The sequence below is a fragment of the Tribolium castaneum genome, chromosome 7 (assembly GCF_031307605.1).
Source record: "Tribolium castaneum strain GA2 chromosome 7, icTriCast1.1, whole genome shotgun sequence".
In the NCBI taxonomy this organism is placed as follows: domain Eukaryota; kingdom Metazoa; phylum Arthropoda; class Insecta; order Coleoptera; family Tenebrionidae; genus Tribolium; species Tribolium castaneum.
Window position 1 is genome coordinate 13,370,712 of NC_087400.1, and position 7,500 is coordinate 13,378,211.

Here is a 7,500-nt window from a genome sequence, read left to right on the forward strand (position 1 = left end):
AATAATACTTTTAATAAGGAAAAATGAAGCTTATTTTGTGTGTTACATGAGCGTTTTCTCATTTCTATGCAAGAGATCATCTGTGATCTGTGTTTTTAGGCAAGAAATTGTCTAAAATTAATAACTCATTTCAAAACTGGTATAAAAACATTTACTATACAAAGTCACTAAAAGTCACTAAAGTTTTCAGAGTCGTCTTTAGTCGTCATATTAATAACAATAACATTAATAATAATAATACTTATAGTACTAAATTTGCTTATATGCATGCGCTTAATTAAGGTAACAGTTTTTTGGTTTCTTGCTTATATCTCGAAAACAGTTACTCCTATCAATTTTTATCTTTTTTTAAAAATTAAAGCTGATAAAATTTCATACAAAATAGTTATTTGCATTTCTTTTGTAGGACCAACCATAAGCGAGTTATAGAGTTGGATATAAATAATCTTTAACAAAAATTTGCTTTAAAATAAAATGTTTGAAAAACCGAAATTAAACTAAATTAATTGGGTCTAACACTTTAGTAGAGAAAAAAGGAGAAAACATAAAAATCACCAAAGTCTTCAAAGTTGTTTTTAGTCGTCATATTAATAACAATAACATTAATAATAATAATACTAATAGTACTAAATTTGCTTATATGCAAACGCTTAATTAAGGTAACAGTTGTTTGGTTTCTTGCTTATATCTCGAAAACAGTTACTCTTATCAATTTTTATCTTTTTACTAAAATTAAAGCTGACAAAATTTCCTACAAAATAGTAATTTGCATTTTTCATGTAGGACTAATCATAAGCGAGATATATGATTGAAAATAATTAATATTTAAAAAAAAAGTGCTTTAACAGAAAATGTCTTGTGATTTAAAATACACTTAATTTATTGGGTCCAACACTTTATTAGAGGAAAAAGGAGGTGACATAAAAGTCACTGAAGTCTTTAGAGTCGTTTTTAAATGCTGCATCTTCGACTTCGTCTCAAACATTGAAAACTGTATTACATTTTTGTTCAGTAACTGTAACAGTTTTCACTTTGGTTTTTTGCTTATATTTCGAAAACCGTTACTCCTATCAAATTTTATCTTTTTTTCAAAATTAAAGCGGATAAAATTTCCTACAAAATGGTTATTTGCAAATGTGTTGTAGGACGAACCATAGGCGAGTTATAGAGTTGGATATAAATAATCTTTAACAAAAATTTGCTTTAAAATAAAATGTTAGAAAAACCGAAATTAAACTAAATTAATTGGGTCTAACACTTTAGTAGAGAAAAAAGGAGAAGACATAAAAATTACCAAAGTCTTCAAAGTTGTTTTTAGTCGTCATATTAATAACAATAACATTAATAATAATAATACTAATAGTACTAAATTTGCTTATATACAAGCGCTTAATTAAGGTAACAGTTTTTGGTTTCTTGCTTATATCTCGAAAACAGTTACTCCTATCAATTTTTATCTTTCTTTAAAAATTAAAGCTGATAAAATTTCCTACAAAATAGTTATTCGCATTCCTTTTGTAGGACCAACCATAAGCGAGTTATAGAGTTGGTTATAAATATTCTTTAACAAAAATTTGCTTTAAAATAAAATGTTTGAATAACTGAAATTAAACTAAATTAATTGTGTCTAACACTTTAGTAGAGGAAAAAGGAGTTGGATATAAATAAACTTTAACAAAAATTTGCTTTAAAATAAAATGTTTGAAAAACCGAAATTAAACTAAATTAATTGGGTCTAACACTTTAGTAGAGAAAAAAGGAGAAGACATAAAAATCACCAAAGTCTTCAAAGTTGTTTTTAGTCGTCATATTAATAACAATAACATTAATAGTAATAATACTAATAGTACTAAATTTGCTTATATGCAAGCGCTTAATTAAGGTAAGAGTTTTTTGGTTTCTTGCTTATATCTCGAAAACAGTTACTCCTATCAATTTTTATCTTTCTTTAAAAATTAAAGCTGATAAAATTTCCTACAAAATAGTTATTCGCGTTTCTTTTGTAGGACCAACCATAAGCGAGTTATAGAGTTGGATATAAATAATCTTTAACAAAAATTTGCTTTAAAATAAAATGTTTGAAAAACCGAAATTAAACTAAATTAATTGGGTCTAACACTTTAGTAGAGAAAAAAGGAGAAGACATAAAAATCACCAAAGTCTTTAAAGTTGTTTTTAGTCGTCATATTAATAACAATAACATTAATAATAATAATACTAATAGTACTAAATTTGCTTATATACAAGCGCCTAATTAAGGTAACAGTTTTTGGTTTCTTGCTTATATCTCGAAAACAGTTACTCCTATCAATTTTTATCTTTCTTTAAAAATTAAAGCTGATAAAATTTCCTACAAAATAGTTATTTGCATTTCTTTTGTAAGACCAACCATAAGCGAGTTATAGAGTTGGATATAAATATTCTTTAACAAAAATTTGCTTTAAAATAATATGTTTGAATAACTTAAATTAAACTAAATTAATTGGGTCTAACACTTTAGTAGAGGAAAAAGGAGAAGACATAAAAGTCACTAAAGGTTTCAGAGTCGTCTTTAGTCGTCATATTAATAACAATAACATTAATAATAATAATACTAATAGTACTAAATTTGCTTATATGCAAACGCTTAATTAAGGTAACAGTTTTTTGGTTTCTTGCTTATATCTCGAAAACAGTTACTCCTATCAATTTTTATCTCTTTACTAAAATTAAAGCTGACAAAATTTCCTACAAAATAGTTATTTGCATTTTTCATGTAGGACTAACCATAAGCGAGATATATGATTGACAATAATTAATATTTAAAAAAAAGTGCTTTAACAGAAAATGCCTTGTGATTTAAAATACACTTAATTTATTGGGTCCAACATTTTATTAGAGGAAAAAGGAGGTGACATAAAAGTCACTGAAGTCTTTAGAGTCGTTTTTAAATGCTGCATCTTCGACTTCGTCTCAAACATTGAAAACTGTATTACATTATTGTTCAGTAACTGTAACAGTTTTCACTTTGGTTTTTTGCTTATATCTCGAAAACCGTTACTCCTATCAAATTTTATCTATTTTTCAAAATTAAAGCGGATAAAATTTCCTACAACATAATTATTTGCAAATTTCCTGTAGGACGAACCATAGGCGAGTTATAGAGTTGGATATAAATAATCTTTAACAAAAATTTGCTTTAAAATAAAATGTTTGAAAAACCGAAATTAAACTAAATTAATTGGGTCTAACACTTTAGTAGAGAAAAAAGGAGAAGACATAAAAATCACCAAAGTCTTCAAAGTTGTTTTTAGTCGTCATATTAATAACAATAACATTAATAATAATAATACTTATAGTACTAAATTTGCTTATATGCATGCGCTTAATTAAGGTAACAGTTTTTTGGTTTCTTGCTTATACCTCGAAAACAGTTACTCCTATCAATTTTTATCTATTTACTAACATTAAAGCTGAGAAAATTTGCAACAAAATAGTTATTTGCATTTTTCTTGTAGGATCAACCATAAGCGAGTTATAAAGTTGGATATTAATAATATTCAACAAAAATTTGCTTTAAAATAAAATGTTTGAAAAACTGAAATTAAACTAAATTAATTGGGTCTAGCATTTTAGTAGAGAAAAAAGGAAAAGTCATAAAAATCACCAAAGTCTTCAAAGTTGTTTTTAGTCGTCATATTAACACAATTAATTTAGTTTAATTTCAGATTTTCAAACATTTTATTTTAAAGCAAATTTTTGTTAAATAAATTTAATATCCAACTCTATAACTCGCTTATGGTTGGTTCTACAAGAAAAATGCAAATAACTATTCTGTAGCAAATTTTATCAGCTTTAATTTTAGTAAAAAAATAAAAATTGATAAGTGTAACTGTTTTCGAGATATAAACAAGAAACCAAAAAACTGTTACCTTAATTAAGCGTTTGCATATAAGCAAATTTAGTACTCAGTTTAAAATGAGTTATTAATTTTAGACAATTTCTTGCCTAAAAACACAGATCACAGATGATCTCTTGCGTAGAAATGAGAAAACGCTTAGATAACACAAAATAAGCTTCATTTTTGCTTAGAAAAATTAAGCGTTAATTTAGAAAGAAAATCATTATTATTATTATTATTATTATTAACTTTTGTATAGTAAATGTTTTTATACCAGTTTTAAAATGAGTTATTAATTTTAGACAATTTCTTGCCTAAAAACACAGATCACAGATGATCTCTTGCACAGAAATGAGAATACGCTCATATAACACACAAAATAAGCTTCATTTTTGCTTAGAAAAACTAAGCTTTAATTTAAAAAGAAATTCATTATTATAAGTATTATTATTATTATTATTATTATTATTATTATTATTATTATTATTATTATTAAAAACCGATTATAACTTTTGTATAGTAAATGTTTTTACACCAGTTTTAAAATGAGTGATTAATTTTAGCCAATTTCTTGTCTAAAAACTATAAAATGGCTTAGATTGCCTAAAAACACAGATCACACATGATCTTTTTCATAGAAATGAGAAAACGCTCATGTAACTCACAAAATAAACTTCATTTTTCCTTATTAAAAGTATTATTATTATTATTTTTATTACTATTATTATTATTATTATTTTCATTAACTTTTGTATAGTAAATGTTTTTATACCAGTTTTAAAATGAGTTATTAATTTTAGACAACTTCTTGCCTAAAAACACAGATCACAGATGATCTCTTGCATAGAAATGAGAAAACGCTCATATAACACACAAAATAAGCTTTATTTTTCCTTAGAAAACTAAGCTTACTTTTATTACTACTATTATTATTATTTTTATTATTATTATTATTACTATTACTTTAATTATTATTATTATTATTATTATTATTATTATTATTATTATTATTATTATTATTATTATTATTATTATTATTATTATTATTATTATTATTATTATTATTATTATTATTATTATTATTACTATTAATATTATTAGTATTAAAAACCGATTATAACTTTTGTATAGTAAATGTTTTTATACCAGTCTTGAAATGAGTTATTAATTTTAGACAATTTCTTGCCTAAAAACACAGATCACAGATGATCTCTTGCACAGAAATGAGAAAACGCTCATGTAACACACAAAATAAGCTTCATTTTTCCTTATTAAAAGTATTATTATTATTATTACTTTTATTACTATTACTATTACTATTATTATTATTATTGTTATTATTATTATTATTATTATTATTATTATTATTATTATTATTATTAATATTACTATTATTATTATTATTATTATTAACTTGTGTATAGTAAATGTTTTTATACCAGTTTTAAAATGAGTTATTAATTTTAGACATTTTCTTGCCTAAAAACACAGATCACAGATGATCTCTTCCATAGAAATGAGAAAACGCTCATATAACACACAAAACAAGCTTCATTTTTGCTTAGAAAACTAAGCTTACTTTCATTACTATTATTATTATTATTATTGTTATTATCATTATTATTATTATTATTATTATTATTATTATTATTAAAAACTTATATTAAACAGACAGAAAACGTATTCTGTCACAAAAGAGCTTATTATGTATCACTTTAAATAGAAGCAGTTTATCCTGTTTGTTCCTTTGCTTACATAAGAGCAAACTTTTATAAAGCGTAACTAAAGCCACATATTCTGACACAAAAAAACGAATTACGTTATAGACTTGACGAGAACGGCGTATCTCGGACTCTTGTAGGACTCTTATAGAAACAAAAAGTATCAGTTTGGATTAAAACAAATTATTTTTGTTGACTCTTAGTCCGAATTGTTCATCAGTTCAAACAAAAACGGCTTATTTTAGACGATCTTTTGCTTTGAACAAGAAAACTTACATCGAACAGACTAAAAACGTATAAATCTGGCATAAAAGAGCAATTTATGTATCACTTTGTATAAAGGCAGCTAATCCTATTCGTTTCATTGCTAAAATAGACTAAATTGTTATTAATCCTAACAAAAACGCAGTATTTTGGCACAAAATACTAATTACATTATAGTTATGACGAGAATAGCTTATTTGGAATGATTCTATGCTTCCAAACGAGTAAATTTTTATTAAACAGATGCCAAACATCATGTTTTGTCCTATAATGACATTTTATATTGCAGTTTGTATTAAAACAAAGTATTTTCGTTGATTCTTTGTTTGAAGCAGCAAACCTAACATTAAAGAATCTGAAAACTTTGTATTCGGACACAAACCACCGAATTTTGTATCAGTTAGAAAAAAACGGTTGATTTTCGACAATATTTTGCTTTGAACAAGAAAACTTATATCAAACAGACTAAAAACGTCTTATTTTAGCACAAAACAAAAGATTTGCGTTATAGTCTTGACGAGAACTGTTAATTTCAAACGATTCTATGCTTTGAAACCAGTATACTTTCACTAAACAGAGGCAAAACGTCTGATTTCGCCTTTGAAAAACGATTTTTGTCACAGTTTGGATTAAAACCAATTATTTTCGTTTATTCATTGTTACAAACAAGAAACCTTACATCAAAGAAACTGAAAACTCCTTATTCAGGCACAGAAATTCGAATTACGTTTCAGTCTGGACAAAAACTGCTTATTTTAGACGATCCTTTGTTTTGAACACGAAAACTTACATTAAAAAGATTAAAAACGTCTTATTCTGGCTGAAAACTGCAAATTATATATTACTCTAGATAAAAGCAATTTATCCTGATTACTCCTTTACTTAGAATAGAGTAAACTTGTATAAAACTTAATAAAAACTTTAAATTTCGTCTTAAAGAAATAATTTACGTAATAGTTTTGACCAGCACTGTTAATTTCAAGCGATTTTATGATTGGAAACGAATGATCTTTTATGAGACAGATGCAAAACCACATATTACCATATAAAGTATTACCTTTTGCAACAAGAAATTTTACGTCAAAGTAACTGAAAATTTCGTATCCATGCACAAATATCGAATTACGTATCAGTTTAGGCAAATACAACTAATTTTAAACGATTCCTTGCTATAAACAAGAAAAATTTTATCAAACATATTGAAAACGTTTTATTCTCGAAAATAAGAGCAAATTATGTATCAGTTTTAACAAAAGCGGATTACTCTGTTTGATTCTATGCTTAGAGTAGAGTAAACTACTATAAAACGTAATGAAAACTCTATATTCAAGCTCAAAAGAACAAATTACGTTATATTTTTGACAAAAAAAAATATTTCGGACGATTACATTCTTCGAAGTTAGCAAACTTTAATTAAACAAGTGCAAAAGCTAATACTTTGCTTTAAAATGACGATTTATGTGGTAATATGGTGTTTTGCATCTGTCCTATAAAAGTTTACTCGTTTCGCTCCATTGAATCATTCGAAATAAATTATTTTGCCACAACAACAAAGAAAATAATTTGTTTTTGTTTAAACTGTAACTTAAGTAGTTTTTATAAAACGAACTAAGACGTTTGGCATCTGTTTAGTGA